This window comes from Giraffa tippelskirchi, chromosome 2, assembly GCF_054371585.1.
Source record: "Giraffa tippelskirchi isolate mGirTip1 chromosome 2, T2T-mGirTip1v1.2.pri, whole genome shotgun sequence".
Taxonomy (NCBI): Eukaryota; Metazoa; Chordata; class Mammalia; order Artiodactyla; family Giraffidae; genus Giraffa; species Giraffa tippelskirchi.
Window position 1 is genome coordinate 146,641,821 of NC_137276.1, and position 17,027 is coordinate 146,658,847.

At 40.8% G+C, this 17,027-nt stretch overlaps 1 long non-coding RNA gene across 3 annotated transcripts in view; it reads left to right on the top strand.

Annotated features, from left to right (window-relative positions):
- Positions 1 to 17,027, top strand: part of LOC145523559 (uncharacterized) — an 880,911-nt gene that overhangs the window by 582,710 nt on the left and 281,174 nt on the right. Inside the window, exon 10 of one of the 3 annotated variants that reach the window (XR_014066702.1) lies at positions 5,882 to 7,750. The exons of the other annotated variants lie outside the window; for them this stretch is intronic. This is a non-coding gene — a long non-coding RNA (uncharacterized LOC145523559). Of the gene's footprint in view, positions 1 to 5,881; positions 7,751 to 17,027 lie in introns of those variants that run through there. 3 annotated transcript variants of the gene reach the window in all.

Sequence of the window (17,027 nt, forward strand, 5' to 3'; positions counted from 1 at the left end):
AAATAAAAACAAAAATAAACAAGTGGGACCTGATTAAACTTAAAAGCTTTTGCACAGCAAAGGATACTATAAGCAAAGTGAAAAGACAATCCTCAGAATGGGAGAAAATAATAGCAAATGAAACAACTGACCAAAGATTAATTTCCGAAATATACAAGCAGCTCATGCAACTCAATGCCAGAAAAGCAAACAACCCAATCAGAAAGTGGGAAAAAGACCTAAACAGACATTTCTCCAAAGACATACAGATGGCTAACAAACACATGAAAAGATGCTCAACATTGCTCATTATTATAGAAATGCAAATCAAAACTACAATGAAATATCACCTCACACCAGTCAGAATGGCTATCATCAAAAAATCTACAGTAAATGCTGGAGAGAGTGTGCAGAAAAGGGAATGCTCTTGCACTGTGGTTGGGAATGTAAATTGATATAGTCACTATGGAAGACAGTATGTAGATTCCTTAAAAAACTAGGAATAAAACTACCACCCGACCCAGCAATCCCACTCCTAGGCATATACCCTGAGGAAACCAAAACTGAAAGAGACACATGTATCCCATTGTTCATTGCAGCACTATTTACAATAGCTAGAACATGGAAGCAGCCCAGATATCCATCAACAGATGAATGGATAAAGAAGTTGTGGTACATACACACAATGGGATATTACTCAGCCATAAAAAGGAATACCTTTGAGTCAGTTCTGATGAGGTGGATGAACCTAGAACCTATTATACAGAGTGAAGTGATTCAGAAAGAGAAGGATAAATATCATATTCTAGCACATATATACGGAATCTAGAAAAATGATACTGAAGAATTTATTTACAGGGCAGCAATGGAGAAACAGACATAGAGAATAGACTTATGGACATGAGGAGAGGAGAGGGTGAGATGTATGGAAAGAGTAACATGGAAACTTACATTATCATATGCAAAATAGATAGCCAATGGGAATTTTCTGTATGGCTCAGGAAGCTCAAACAGGGGCTCTGTATCAACCTAGAGGGGTGGGGTGGGGAGGGAGGTGGGAGGGATGTTCAAAAGGGAGGGGATATATGTATACCTATGGCTGATTCATGTTGAGGTTTGACAGAAAACAACAAAATTCTGTAAAGCAATTATCCTTCAATAAAAAAATAAAACAAACAGATAAATAAATAAATAAAACTAAGATCATGGCATCCGGTCCCATCACTTCATGGCAAATAGATGGGGAAACAATGGAACAGTGATAGACTTTATTTTCTTGGGCTCCAAAATCACTGCAGATGGTGATGGCAACCATGAAATTAAAAGATGCTTGCTCTTTGGAAGAAAAGATATGACAAACCTAGGCAGCATGTTAAAAGGCAAAGCCATTACTTTGCTGACAAAGGTCCATCCAGTCAAAGCTACGATTTTTCCAGTAGTCATGTAGGAATGTGAGAGTTGGACCATAATGAAAGGTGAGCACCGATGAATTGATGCTTTTGAACTGTGGTGTTGGAGAAGACTCCTGAGAGTTCCTTGGACTGCAAGGAGATCAAAGCAGTCAATCCTAAAGAAAATCAGTCCTGAATATTCATTGGATGGACTGATGCTGAAGCTGAAACTCCGATACTTTGGCCACCTGATGCAAAGAACTGACTCATTGGAAAAGACCCTGTTGCTGGGAAATATTGAAGGCAGAAGGAGAAGGGGCCAACAGAGGATGATATGGTTAGACAGAATCACCAACTCAGTGGACATGAGTTTGTGCAAGCTCTGGAAAATAGTGAAGGACAGGGAAGCCTAGCATGCTACAGTCCATGGCGTCACAAAGAGTCAAACACAACTGAGTGACTGAACGGAACTGAACTGAAGGTGACTGAATTGGTGTCTTAGTTATCCATATATTAATTCAACACGTTTGCGTCTCTATATTTCAGGCAGTATTCCCAAGCTTGGGATTACAGAGATAAACAAGATTGACCATCTTTTCTGGCTACCTTAGAACTTAATTTGTAGGGGATGCCATGACTTAAGAATTCTACCTGCTCTGCTTTGTGTAAAGACAATTGTGTTATTCAGATGTACAGCAAAGTGATTCAGTTTATATATATATACATAAAACTTTTCAGATTATTTTCCTTTATAGGTTATTATAAGATATTGAATATAGTTCCCTGTGTTATATAGTAAATCCTTATTGCCTATCTATTTTATTTATAGTAGTTTGTTAATTCCATATTCCTAACTTATCCCTAACCCCTCCCTTTCCCCTTCGTAATCATAAGTTTGTTTTCTGTTTGTGAGTTTGTTTCAGTTTTGTGTATTGATTCATTTTAATCTTATTTAGATTGCCTATATAGCGATATCAGGCTTCCCTGGTGGCTCAGTTGTAAAGAACCTGTCTGACAATGCAGGAACTGCAGGAGACTCAAGTTTGATCCCTGGGTGGAGAAGTTCACCTGGAGGAGGAAATGGCAACCCACTCCAGTATTCTTGCCTGGGAAATCCCATGGACAGAAGAGCCTGGAGGGCTATAGTCCACGGGGTCACAAAGAGTCAGACATGACTGAGAATGAGAATGATGATGATGATATAGTGTATCATATTTTTGACTTTCTCTGCTTTATTAATTTCATTAGTATGATATTCTCTAGGTCCTTCCATGTTGTTGCAAATGGCAATGATTCATTCTTATTTAATGGCTGAATAATATTCCATTCTGTGTGTGTGTGTGTGTGTGTGTGTGTATAAAACATCTTCTTTATCTGTTCATCTGTTGATGGACATTTAGGTTGCTCCCATTACTTGGCTGTTGTAAATAGTGCTGCCATGAACATTGGGGCGCATGTATCTTTTCAAATTAAAGTTTTCATTTTTCCTACATACATGCCGGGGAAAGGAATTGCTAGATTAAAACGTGGCTATTTTTGCAGTTTTTAAGGAAGTTCCATATTGTTTTTCATAATGGCTGCATCAATTTACATTTCCACAACAGTGTAGGAGGGTTCCCGTTTCTCTACACATAAATGCTGGTTCCCTCCAGTATTTATTATTTGGAGACTTTTTTAGGATAGCCATTCTGACTGGTGTGAGGTGATACCTCATTGTGATTTTGATTTGTATTTCTCTAAAATTAGTAATGTTGACCATCTTTTCGTGTGCCTGTTGGCCATCTCTATGTCTTCTTTGGAGAAATATCTATTTAGACCTTCTCCCCACTTTTTGATTGGGTTGTTTGGGGGTTTTCTTGTAATTTTTAAAAAATTTTTGTACTATTTTAAAGGTTATATTTCATCTATAGTATAGAAGAACTAACTCTTTTGAATTCCAGTAAGGTCTATATTTTTATTTCAAGCTGCATCCTAGACCCTTCAAATAGCTGAGAAAACTCCACAGGTGAGAGTTCATTCTATTATGAGCAGACCATCACCATTTGCCATAAACAATATCAGAACCTGATGGGAAATCTAACACAAAAAATAATCCTATGGACAGCAGTATATGTGATTGTGAAGAAATATTGGCTGAATTAGATTATTCACTAAAAATTGATCAAAATATTCCTTCCCTCTTCTATGATTGATTTTTGCATCCATCTACATGTATGGATTGACTCCAGAAATAAAAAGTGCCAAAGTAGCACTATCTTATACAATTTTGTTACCTAAAAGAAACTTAAATATAGCTCTTGTACCCAGATTTTTTTTTAAAATGGTACATTGAAGTCCAGACAACAGCAAAAGTCATATGAATTAAGCACTTAGAAGCCTTACCAGTTCTCACTCAACACTACAAAGACTGTGTGTCAAAGAGAATGGCTGCAAATTAAAGCTGACACACAGCAGCTGTGACTATAGCCAACCTCTAAGCCTAATCTGTTTCCTTGTCTTTCAGTTAAACTCAGTGATGTGATCCATAAATCCATATAGTTACAGCTACTAGACAGATTAGTGTTTCTTTCTGGTCTGTATAATTTCCTCCAGATATCATGGCTGTTAGTTCAATGTTACTATGGCCACATTTCCCCTAATCTGGTGATTGCCACCTTTGCTAGTGTGGTTCAATTCTGTACCCTCCCCCTGAACCCTTCTTCCTGCCTATCAGGATGCCCCTGGGGTCACAGCTGCCTATGTCCATTGCAGAGTGTGGTCTCAGGCCTGGCGGGAGGCCACGATCTGCTCTGCAGAGTGTCCTTTTCTTCAGGATCTACAGCCCTTTAGGAAGCACTTTGCCGTCTATGTTCATTTTGTGTTGGATCAAATCAGTGAATAAGTGGAAGACTTCTCTAAATTTCTCTCTTTCCACCTTTTTCCCCCACTGAACACTTCCCCCAAATTTGGCCTCCTACCCACCCCCCCTCATTTCCCTCTTCTATCATTTCTCCTTTATCCTTCTCTCTTGTCCCCTTTTCCTTCCTCCAAATATCTCTACAGAATCTTGCTATGCCTGAACATATAGAGGTCCAAGGCGTGCAAAGATAAATAGGATGAACTTTGTTTCTCAAATGTGTACCTTTCTGGTCCCCTGGTGTTTATTCTTGCCAACTGTGGGGGTCTGTGTCAAGTTACCACCGTCTCCCCCCCCTCCCCAATGTCCTCAGTGCTCTTCCTCTCCATCTGCATGCTTTCAACCTCCCTTTACAGCCTGCAGTCTCTAAGGTAACACACTGATGAGGAATAACTGTCAAACAGCATGAAGATATTTAATGATGGTTTAAAAAGAGCTTGGGAATAAAGTCATATGAGAAATTTGTTACATATTTAATTTAGGAAAGATTGTTACAGTATCAGGGGAGGAAAGGAAGAAAATATATTGCTCCCCATAAAAACGCAGTAAAAGATAAAGCACAAACAGCCCCTCTGTTATGTTGAAATATTATCATTCTGTGATTAAACGGAGGCAGCAAAGTGGTTTCTGTTCGGCATTTGTGCCAGGGAGGCGTGGGGGAGGGAAAAAAGCCTCGAGGTTATAGGTTTGAATCTTTCCTAGTGCTCCGAGGAAACTAAAACGCGGACAAAGCACAGTGGAACAGGGATTCTGAAGGTCTTCAGAGGAGGAGTGTTAGTAGTTGGTGAGACAGACGGACCATGAAATGAACTTACATTTCAGACCATTTTAACACCTCTCTGTCTTCTTAAGTTTGATAGCAGTAACAAGAAGCAAGGTCACATTATTATTATTTTTTCAATGTACAAAGCCTAATGTCATGTCTCTTCTATCCTGGGAATCTAAGAAAAGAACCGTCTTACAAATGAGTCAGCCTGGAATGTCCAGATAGCTCTGTCAATTTTGGCTTCGTTCTTTAGCACATTCCCTTAAGAAAGTGGATGGCACTTGTGTGTGGGGCTTCAGAAAGTGGCAGGCATTTCCTCCTTTGTCACTCATTTGGACTACTGAACCTGGGATCAATAAATATTCCATTACCGCATTATTTGTGGCCAACTATAAACAATTTTTATCATTAAATCTTTGCCTTTTAGTTGTCCCCCATTAGCAAGGGATCAAATTTCAGATCCCAGTCTGGGTCATGCCCAGAATTAAAGAAAAGCAATGTATGAGAATGTTTATCCGCATGTGTATTTATATTTTATATTAAAATAGATACATGATGAAAAGTATTCTTGTATCTAATAGTTTCATAGTGTTGCAGTTTTAAAAGTCACCTTGAAAAAAAAAAGTCACCTTTAGCTTCATTTTAGATGATACGGTGACATGGGAAAAGCACTGGATGGTGCTTAGGTGAGTTTGGGTTCTAACTGCATTTCTTTCTGTCTCTAATAACCAGTTGTGTGATCTGCAAAGTAGGTCATTTGCCCCAATTTATTTATTTGTAAAATGAATGGATTGGAGTGGGTTATGCTTATGTTTCTCTCTAGCGTTTCTCTTTTATGTTTTTCTCTAGCTCCTACATTCAGTGAGTGGAAGAGGATTGTAGGAAGGGGTGGTAGATGACATGTGGAAACAGTAAGTTACCAGAAAAATATGGAAGAAACCACTTACTTTAGTTGCTTTTAGGGATGGAAAGTGCAAGTGTGAGGTGCGATGTATATGTTCTAACATGGCTTTAAATTTTGGTTATACTTGTTTTATTTTTAAATTTAAAAAATTAAAAATGCACATCTGTCACACTGTATGACTGCATTTAAATAGTATCCTTTGCTGATGTTCAGTATTCATATTAGAACAGGGTTAATGAAAGTTGTATTAAATCAGATTGCCCCCTAGAAGTTCCGCATTGGTTGTGAATGTTATTTGATTGACTCTTGCCTAGTAAAGAGGCAATTCTACCTGAGAGAATACAAGTTGAATCAGAGTTACAAGGTTGCCTGTGAGCAGGAGACAGTGGAAGATAAGTTTTATTTAGTACACAGTGTTGTTTTTGTTATGTCTTGCTACTGTTTTGCTTTTGAGGGGGATTGAATGCTTTATGGGTTTCTGCTGTAATTTACCAGAGTCCTCACCACCTGGCCTCCTCTGCTTGACCTCTGTCCCCTGGAGGTTTAAATGTGTAGCATCCAGCCCCAGGAAATGGTGAGCCAGGCAACAGTTACTGAGCAGCAGGCACACGGCAGGTGCAGTGAATGGCACTGGGTATAACTCCTGAGGAGACATCTAGGATCAGCTCCTCCCCAGTGGAGCTCCTGTTCTAGTGAGGAACACTGGCGCCAACGTCTTTTCACAAATACTTATATAATGACGAGTGTGTGAAGGAGCCCTGCAGCGTGCTGTGCCTGAGGCTAACCGGAGAATCTGATTACATCTGAGAGTAAAGAAGGGCTTTCCCCACGGAAAGAATTTTTAAGCTGAGACCTGAAATACAAGTAGAAATCGTTCGGTGGAGAATGAATTTTGAATGAGAGATAAAGGCATGGAGATGGTGAGTATGTAAGTTTGAAAATGAAGAGATGATGTTTTGAGTGAGACTGGTCAGTTCAGTTCAATTCAGTCGCTCAGTCGTGTCCAACTCTTTGCGACCCCATGAACTGCAGCACGCCAGACTTCCCTGTCCATCATCAACTCCTGGAACTTGCTCAAACTCGTGTCTATGGAGTGGATGATGCCATCCAAACATCTCATCCTCTGTCATCCCGTTCTCCTCCTGCCTTCAATCTTTCCCAGCATCAGGATCTTTTCCAATGAGTTAGTTCTTCCCATCAGGTGGCCACAGTATTGGAGTTTCAGCTTCAATATCAGTCCTTCCAATGAATATTCAGGACTGATTTCCTTTAGGATTGACTGGTTGGATCTCCTTGCAGTCCAAGGGACTTTCAAGAGTCTTCTCCAATATCACAGTTCAAAAGCATCAATTCTTTGGTGCTCAGTTTTCTTTATAGTCCAACTGTCACATCCATACATGACTACTGGAAAAAACATAGCTTTGACTATGGACCTTTGTAAGCAAAGCAATGTCTCTACCTTTTAATATGCTGTCTAGGTTGGTCAAAGCTTTTCATTCAAGGAGCAAGCGTCTTTCAATTTCATGGCTTTAGTCACCATCTGCAGTGATTTTGGAGCCCAAAAAAATAGTCTGTCACTGTTTCCAGTGTTTCCTCATCTATTTGCCATGAAGTGATGGGACTGTTGCCATGATCTTAGTTTTCTGAATGTTGAGTTTTAAGCCAGCTTTTTCACACTCCTCTTTCACTTTCACCAATTCCTTCAATTCCTCTTTGCTTTCTGCCATAAGGATGGTATCATCTGCATATCTGAAGTTATTGATATTTCTCCCAGCAATCTTGATTCTTCTAGCTCATACTTCATCCAGCCCAACATTTCACATGATTTACTCTGCATATAAGTTAAATAAGCAGGTTGACAATATACAGCATTGATGTATTCCTTTCCCAATTTGGAACCAGTCCATTGTTCCACATCTGGTTTTAACTGTTGTTTCTTGACCTGAATACATATCTCTCAGGAGGCAGGTAAGGTGGTCTGGTATTCCCATCTCTTGAAAATTTTTCCACAATTTTTTGTGATCCACACAGTCAAAGGCTTTTGCATAGTCAATAAAGCAGAAGTAGATGTCTTTCTGGAAATCTCTTGCTTTTTCTATGATCCAACCAATGTTGGCAATTTGATCTCTGGTTCCTCTGCCTTTTCTAAATCCGCCTTGAACATCTGGAAATTCATGGTTCATGTACTGTTGAAGCCTGGCTTGGAGAATTTTGAGAATTACTTTGCTTGCGTGTGAGATGAGTGCAATTATGTGGTAGTTTGAACATTCTTTGGCATTGTCTTTCTTTGGGATTGGAATGAATACTGACCTTTTCCAGTCCTGTGGCCACTGCTGAGTTTCTAAATTTGCTGGCATATTGAGTGCAGCACATTAACAGCATCATCTTTTAGGATTTGAAATAGCTTAATTGGAATTCCATCACCTCCACTATCTTTGTTCATAGTGATGCTTCCTAAGGCCCACTTGACTTCGCATTCCAGGATGTCTGGCTCTAGGTGGTTGATCACACCAACATGGTTTTCTGGGTCATGAAGATCTTTTTTGTACAGTTCTTCTGTGTATTGTTGCCACCTCTTCTTAATATCTTCTGTTTCAATTAGGTCCATACCATTTCTGTCCTTTACTGTGCCCATCTTTGCATGAAATGTTCCCTTGGTATCTCTAATTTTCTTGAACAGATCTCTAGTCTTTCCCATTCTATTGTTTTCCTCTATTTCTTTGCATTGATCACTGAGGAAGGCTTTTTTTTTTTTTTTTTTTAATCTCTGCTTGCTATTCTTTGGAACTCTGCATTCAGATGGGTATGTCGTTCCTTTTCTCCTTTGCCGTTCACTTCTCTTCTTTTCTCAGCTATTTGTAAGGCCTCCTCAGACAATAATTTTGCGTTTTTGCATTTCTTTTTCTTGGGAATGGTCTTGATCACTGCCTTCTGTACAATGTCATGAACCTCTGTCCATAGTTCTTCAGGCACTCTGTCTATCAGATCTAATCCCTTGAATCTATTTGTCACTTTCACTGTATAATTGTAAAGGATTTGATTTAGGTCATACCTAAATGGTCTAGTGGTTTTCCCTACTTTATTCAATTTAAGTCTGAATTTGGCAATAAGAAGTTCATCATCTGAGCCACAGTCAGCTCCCAGTCTTGTTTTGCTGACTGTATAGAGCTTTTCCACTTTCGGTGCAAAGAATATAATCAGTCTGATTTTGATATTGAGCATCTGGTGATGTCCACATATAGAGTCTTCTCTTGTGTTGTTGGAAGGGGTTTTTTGCTATAACCAGTGTGTTCTCTTGGCAAAACTCTGTTAGCCTTTGCCCTGCTTCGTTTTGTACTCCAAGGCCAAATTTGCTTGTTATTCCAGGTATCTCTTGACTTCCTGCTTTTGCATTCCTGTCTCCTATAATGAAAATGACATCTTTTTTTGGGTGTTAGTTCTAGAAGTTCTTGTAGATCTTCGTAAAACTGTTCAACTTCAGCTTCTTCATCTTTAGTGGTTGGGGCATAGACTTGGATTACTGTGATATTGAATGGTTTGCCTTGGAAATGAACAGAGATCATTCTGTCATTTTCGAGATTGCATCCAAGTACTGCATTTCGGACTCTTTTGTTGACTATGAGGGCTACTCCATTTCTTCTAAGGGATTCTTGCCCACAGTAGTAGATTAATGGTCATCTGAGTTAAATTCACCCATTCCAGTCCATTTTAGTTCACTGATTCCTAAAATGTTGATGTTCACTCTTGCTATCTCCTGTTTGACCACCTCCAATTTACCTTGGTTCATGGACCTAACATTCCAGGTTCCTATGCAATATTGTTCTTTACAGCATTGGACTTTACTTCCATCACCAGTCACATCCACAACTGGGTACAGTTTTTGCTTTGGCCCCATCTCTTCATTCTTTCTGGAGTTATTTCTCCACTGACCTCCTGTAGCATATTGGGCACCTACCGACCTGGGGAGTTCATCTTTCAGTGTTCTATCTTTTTGCCTTTTCATACTGTTCGTGGGTTTCTCAAGGCAAGAATACTGAAGTGGTTTGCCATTCTCTTCTCCAGGGGACCATGTTTTGTCAGAACTCTCCACTATGACCCATCCATCTAGGGTGGCCCTACACGGTATGGCTCATAGTTTCTTTGAGTTAGACAAGGCTGTGGTCCATGTGATCGTTTGATTAGTTTTCTGTGATTGTGGCTCTCATTCTGTTTGCCCTCTGAGGGATAAGGATAAGAGGCTTATGAAAGCTTCCTGATGGAAGAGACTGACTGAGGGGGAAACTGGGTCTTGTTTTGATGGGTGGGACCATGCTTGGTAAATCTTTCATCCAATTTTCTGTTGGTGGGCAGGGCTGTGTTCCCTCCCTGTTGTTTGACCTGAGACCAAACTATGGTGGAGGTAATGAAGATAATGGTGATCTCCTTCAAAAGGTCCCGTGCACGCACTGCTGCACTCAGTGCCCCCAGACCTTCAGCAGGCCACTGCCAACCCATGCCTCCACTGGAGACTCCTGGACACTCACAGGCAAGTCTGGGTCAGTCTCTTGTGGGGTCACTGCTCCTTTTTCCTGGGTCCTGGTGCACACAAGGTTCTGTCTGTGCCCTCCAAGAGTCTGTTTCCCCAGTCCTATGTAAGTTCTGACGGCTCTATGGTGGGGTTAATGGTGATCTCCTCCAAGAGGGCTTATGCCATACCCAGGTTTGCTACATCCAGAGCCACTGCCCCTGCAAGCAGGCTACTCCTGACCCATACCTCTGCAGGAGACACTCAAACCCTCAAACGCAGGTCTTTCTCAGTCTCTGTGGGGTCTCCTGGTATGCATAAGGTTTTGTTTGAGCCCTCTGAGCATCTCAGGTGGGTGCGGGAGTTTACTTACTCAAGACAGCGGAGTAGAAGGATGTGTGCTCATCTTTTCCTGCAAGAACTCCAAAATTACAACTCGCTGCTGAACAACCATTGACAGGAGAATGTTGGATCCCACCAAAAAGAGATACCCAACATCCAAGGGCAAAGGAGAAGCCCCATCAATATAGTAGGAGGGTCAAAATTTCATTTAGAATCAAACCCCATACCTGCCAGAGATGCTTGGAGGGCTCAAACAAAACCTTGTGCACACCAGGACTGAGAGTAGCATAGATCACAAACACATCTCTGTGCCTGTATTTTCAAAACACATTAGTAAAGAGCTAGGTTTGAAAGAAAAAAAAAAAAAAACAGGAACAAGTTTTTCCCATTGTTTCCCCAGAAACTTGTGTCCTGCCCCTTACTCAACTTTCCCATTTAGGTCCATGAGTGAGTCACAGGTTCTCTCAGGTATGTGGGCCAGCAAACTCACCCTGCACGGCTCTCCAGTCTCCAGACCCCAGTCCCTCCTCCTGTGGAATGTGTTTGCCTTATTCCACTTCCTTTCCTTACTTCTTGCTTCTACTCTTCTGAGGCCTTTGTGCCTCTCCAGTGGTCTTTCACAGTGGAGTCTGAACTACTGCCTTTGCCTGGAGGGGCCTCCATTCCCCTTTCTCCATACCAAGTTTAAGATGCATCTTCCTGAAGCACTTCTTCATGTAGGCTGACCCTTTCAATGGATGTCTTTGGCCTCTTGTCACCTAAAGAACAAAGGCTCAACCTCTTAATCTTCCACTAAGGTCCTATACAACCTTGGGAGCTTAAGTCCTTATTTCCCACCTGAGTTCTTCAACATGGACACACTAGAGAACACAAACAATCTGGTGTCACGGTGAACATTTTGAAAGAAAACACAGGGTAACAAAAACATACATTTGGGAGAAGGACATAATCCTTTTACCCTAATATCCTAGTCTGACAGAACTTTCTTTTTGTATATTCCTTTTGCTTATATGCACAGACACCTAACACATATTCATTAGGTGTAATAGACCTTTGAATTCTGCTTATTATACCTTATAGTGTATTGTATTTTCCAAGATGTCTGCAGCATGATCTTCCATTCGTCATGCTCTTCTTCTAATACAACATTTCAGTTCAGTTCAGTTCAGTTGAATCACTCAGTCATGTCCGACTCTTTGTGACCCCGTGAATTGCAGCACGCCAGGCCTGCCTGTCCATCACCAACTCCCAGAGTTTACCCAAACCCATGTCCATCGAGTCGGTGATGCCATCCAACCATCACATCCTCTGTTGTCCCCTTCTCCTCCTGCCCCCAATCCTTCCCAGCATCAGGGTCTTTTCCAATGAGTCAACTCTGCACATGAGGTGGCCAAAGTACTGGAGTTTCAGCTTCAACATCAGTCCTTCCAATGAACAACCAGGACTGATCTCCTGTAGGATGGACTGGTTGGATCTCCTTGCAGTCCAAGGGACTCTCAAGAGTCTTTTCCAACACCACAATTCAAAAGCATCAATTCTTTGGCGCTCAGCTTTCTTCACCGTCCAACTCTCACATCCATACATGACCACTGGAAAAACCATAGCCTTGACTAGATGGACCTTTGTTGGCAAAGTAATGTCTCTGCTTTTAAATATGCTATCTAGGTTGGTCATAACCTTAACACTCCTTCTGTTGAGGAGAAATAATTACATTCACTCCCTTTGTGTTTTTGAATCTGGGTTGGTCTGTGACTACGGCCAAAGTTATGTTATGCAGTTTCTGATGTTAGGTCATGAAAAGTATTGTGGCTTCTGCGTAGATTTCTTGGGGTGCTTCCCAGGTGGTGCTAGTGCAGGAAATGCAAGAAGCCTGAGTTTCACCCCTGGGTTGGGAAGATCCCCTGGAGTAGGAAATGGCAACCCACTCCAGTATTCTTGCCTGGGAAATCCCATGGACAGAGGAACATGGTGAGTTACAGTACACAGGGTCACAAAGAATCAGACATGACTGAGCAACCAAGCACTTGCTTTTGAAATACAGGTGCCGTGTCATGAGGAAGCAGAGCATACATGGAGAAGCCATGCGGAGAGGCCACGTGTACATGTTATGGGCAAGACTCTTATATGAGGTCTCAGTCCACAGCCAGCATTAACTGTGGCCTCACTAAACTTGTCAGTGAGGAAGCCTTGGAAATATTCCAGCACCAGCTACTGGCTGCCTGCAACCACCTAAGAGACCCACAGAAAGAACTGTCTGGCTGAGCCCAGTCAACTTAAAGAATAATGAAAAAGTAATTGTTGTTGTAAGCCACTTAGTTTTGGGATGCTTAATTATTACAGCAATAGATACTGTAAACCAGTAACATGTAGGAGTAATTTTAAATTAGAGCTTATCCTAAGAAAAAATTTCAAGGACTTCCCTGGTGGTCCAGTGGTTGAGAGTCTGCTTACCAATGCAGGGGACACAGGTTCAATCCCTGGTCTGGGAAGATTCCACATGCAGTAGGGGTGGCTGAGTCCATGAGCTATGACTACGCAGCCCGTTCTCCCTTGAGCCTGTGCTCTGCAGCAAGAGAAGCCACCATAATAAGCTGTGCACCACAACTAGAGTAGCCCCTGCTCACCACAACTAGAGCAAGCCTGCTTGCACAGCAATGGAGACCCAGCACAGCCAAAAAGAAATTCATAAAAAAAGAAAAAGTTTCAAAGGCACAAGAAATGCTGTATTTCCAATATGCCAGCATTATATGTAACCTGAAAATTCTGGGGAAAGAAAACCAGATGTCTAATTTTAGTTTTGGTTTTGCATATCTTGCTTTTTGCTGCTTAGCTTATCAACTCCTTGAAGGCAGGGATGATTTTTTAAACTTGACACAAAGTACATTCCTCTATGTTATATTATTTTTTGATAGAATGATATAGTCTATAAAAACTTATTTATGATTTATCTTCATAACTTTTCAAGGGCCTGAAAATTCTTTCATTTTACTCTTTCAAATCCTTGTCTCAATTTATGGGTGAGGTTAAGTCTTGCGTTAAGGTCACAGAGGTATGAAGTGGTAGCCCTGGGTCAGACTTCCTAACTTTAATCCTGGGATGTCTTTCACTCCACCAGAGGGGCTCTTTGTTCTCAGTTTTTTTTTTTTCCTCACAATACTTGTAGGAACATATTGGATATTCCTGTGGTCCAGGGAGGGCTTTGTCTTACTCTGTAGTCTTGATGTGTTTTTGAATAGCCTTACTGAAACTCTATAGAATTCAACAGCTCAAAACAGGAGTCAAAATGGAAAAAGTGCCCATTGACCTTGCTGGGGGTTATATTTTAGGCTTAGCGATAATGCACCAGAAAGATTCCACCCTGGATTGCCTTAGGTTTTCTTGTGAAATACAAAGATGGCTAGTTACTCTGGTATTGTAATAACTGATTGTTGCAAAGATTGAGAATAAAAAGAAAGACAACGCAAAAGCACAAGCTTTAGAGTCAGGCAAACCTGGATTGGAAGCCTGACTCTTCTTACAGGTTCTTTGACTTTGAACCAGAGGATGAGATGGTTAGACAGCATCACCAACTCAATGGACATGAATCTGAACAAACTCCAGGAGATAGTGGAGCCTGTGTGCTGCAGTTCATGGAGTTGCAAAATGTCAGACACGACTTAGTGACTAAGCAACAACAACAGCAACTGACCTCTCAGAGCTTCAGTTTCCTCACTTCTTAAGTGGAAAACATAGTTGTTCACCCCTCACTGGGTGCTGAGAGGAAAAACATGAGATGATGTATATAAAATCTTATCCATAATGCATGGCTCTTAATAAACACTGAATATTTAGTAATTTTTCATATACAATTGGTGGCTCAGATGGTAAAGAATCTACCTGCAATGAGGGGGACCCAGGTTCTATCCTTGGGTTGGGAACATTCTCTGGAGAAGGGAATGGCAACCCGCTCCAGTATTCTTGCCTGGAGAATCCCATGGACAGAAGAGCCTGGCGGGCTACAGTCCATGGGGTTGCAAAGAGTCACACATGACTGAGCGATGAACACAACATTTTCATATACAACAGAAAAAAGACTTTAGTAGTTTATCATATATATAACAGCCATCTTAGTTAAACATTTTTGTTTTAAATATGAGCTTAAATATCACATGTAACTATCTAGATTCTCATTCAAGGTTTTTGTGTGACCTTGGGCAGCGAATCACTTTGTAACTCTGGGCCACAGGAAGATTTGGCTAGAGAATTTCCAAGATTCCTATTTTCTGAATTTAAAACTGTGAGTTTTAAATAGTAACTTTTATATAACATTAAACCATTTTGGGTTTGTCAATCTTCTAATTGGTTTCCCTATAATTACCACTTAGTCTGTCTTTCAAGTACTGGGTGACCTTCTGCCATTCTCGTGTTTGATTTGATTTGCTAACAGTTGGAAGATGTTTACCCTCTGCAAACATTTCATTAGTAATGGCCACAGTCTTTACAGTATCATTGCATATTTGCTAAGAATTCAATTGTTTCTCCATTCTCATGATGTGACTTTCAGTTGGGCAGGGCATTTTAGAAGATGTAAGAAGCTATTTTTAAGGTCATGCTGGCTTTCTGCTAGTGGTGTCCAGCCTTGTCTACCAAATAGTGTGCCTGTCACCTTCATTTATTCAGTTGCAATTAAATAAACTAAAATCACAGACAGCATGTGTGATTTATGGGGGTTACCATTTGCAAAGTTATAATAGCAATAATCCTGTAAGTTTGTTATATTATGTTATAGTATCAGTAATCCTATAAATTTGATATTATTTTCCCCATTACAGATGAAAAACTAAGCCTCAGTTTATAATTTATAAATATAGATAAACAGGAATGAGTAATTTCAGAGCTGAGTCTCTAAACCATGTCTTGGTTCTAGAGATGGCCCATTCTACTATATTATATGGTTCCTTGTTGGAGAGATTCAGGGACAGGGACATTCATGATATATAGGTTGAGGAGAAAATTGCTAGTATCTCTAAATATCTCCCTTGACTATAAATGAACATATCAGAAAAGTAGAAGCGGGCATATGTCAGAAACATAGCTAGAAGGTGATCAGAAAAAGAACAATCTCTAAAAATGATAACTTTCAATAATTAAAAAAAGTTAATATTACAGTTGTCAAAATTATGATGAAGATATTTCAGAGGGTGAACTGGCAGTTACACCAGAGACACTAAGAGAAGGTGGTAAAAGTGTACTTCTGCCTTTTTTCCATCTTCAGACCCTACAGACCCCACCTTCTGGCTTGTGCCTGCCCTGTCACTCCAAGGCTAGATCTGTACAACCTAACTACACCTCTGGGTTGAGTGACTGGCAGAGTAGATGTGTAATTATTCTAGTATGATAAATTAGAGCAATGAGATAAGTGCAGGGTAAGGGTAATTAAGAAACACAGGGAAAATTGCTATGGCCAAGGGGTAGGAGACTTCTCTGAGTTTCAGTTCCCTTTCATCTCGCTGTCTATGATGTCCTACTGATGATAAAGTGAGACTAGACATCAGTCCTGAGATTGATGCTGCTGAATATGCTCATGTGTAACATCAGATCTATGGAGAAGGCAGTGGCAGCCCACTCCAGTACTCTTGCTTGAAAAAGCCCATGGATGGAAGAGCCTGGTGGGCTGCAGTCTATGGGGTCGCGAAGAGTCGGACACGACTGAGCGACTTCACTTTCACTTTTCACTTTCATGCATTGGAGAAGGCAATGGTAACCCACTCCAGTGTTCTTGCCTGGAGAATCCCAGCGACGGGGGAGCCTGGTGGGCTGCCGTCTATGGGGTCGCCCAGAATTGGACATGACTGAAGCGACTTAGCAGCAGCAGCAGCAGCAACATCAGATCTAAGCCTTATTTTCCCTACTTACTTAGCCAGGAATTAGAAATTGGAAAAGCTCATCTCATAAGTTATATTGTATCAGTTGCTCAGTCATTTCTGACTCTTTGCAACCCGATGGACTATAGTCCACCAGACTCCTCTGTCCAAGGACCTTCCCAGGCAAGAATACTGAAGTGGGTTGCCATTACCTTCTCCAATAAGAGATAGTACTTACCATAAAAACCAGAAATGAACTTCCTGTCTTCTCACATGTACCTTCATAAGGAAGAGCTGTGGCATGCAATATGGATTTGAGAGTTCAGAAAGATATGGAAAGGCAGATAGGGAATTAACGGAGAGATGTACATATAATGAACAGTGGGAACCAGAGAAGCTTTG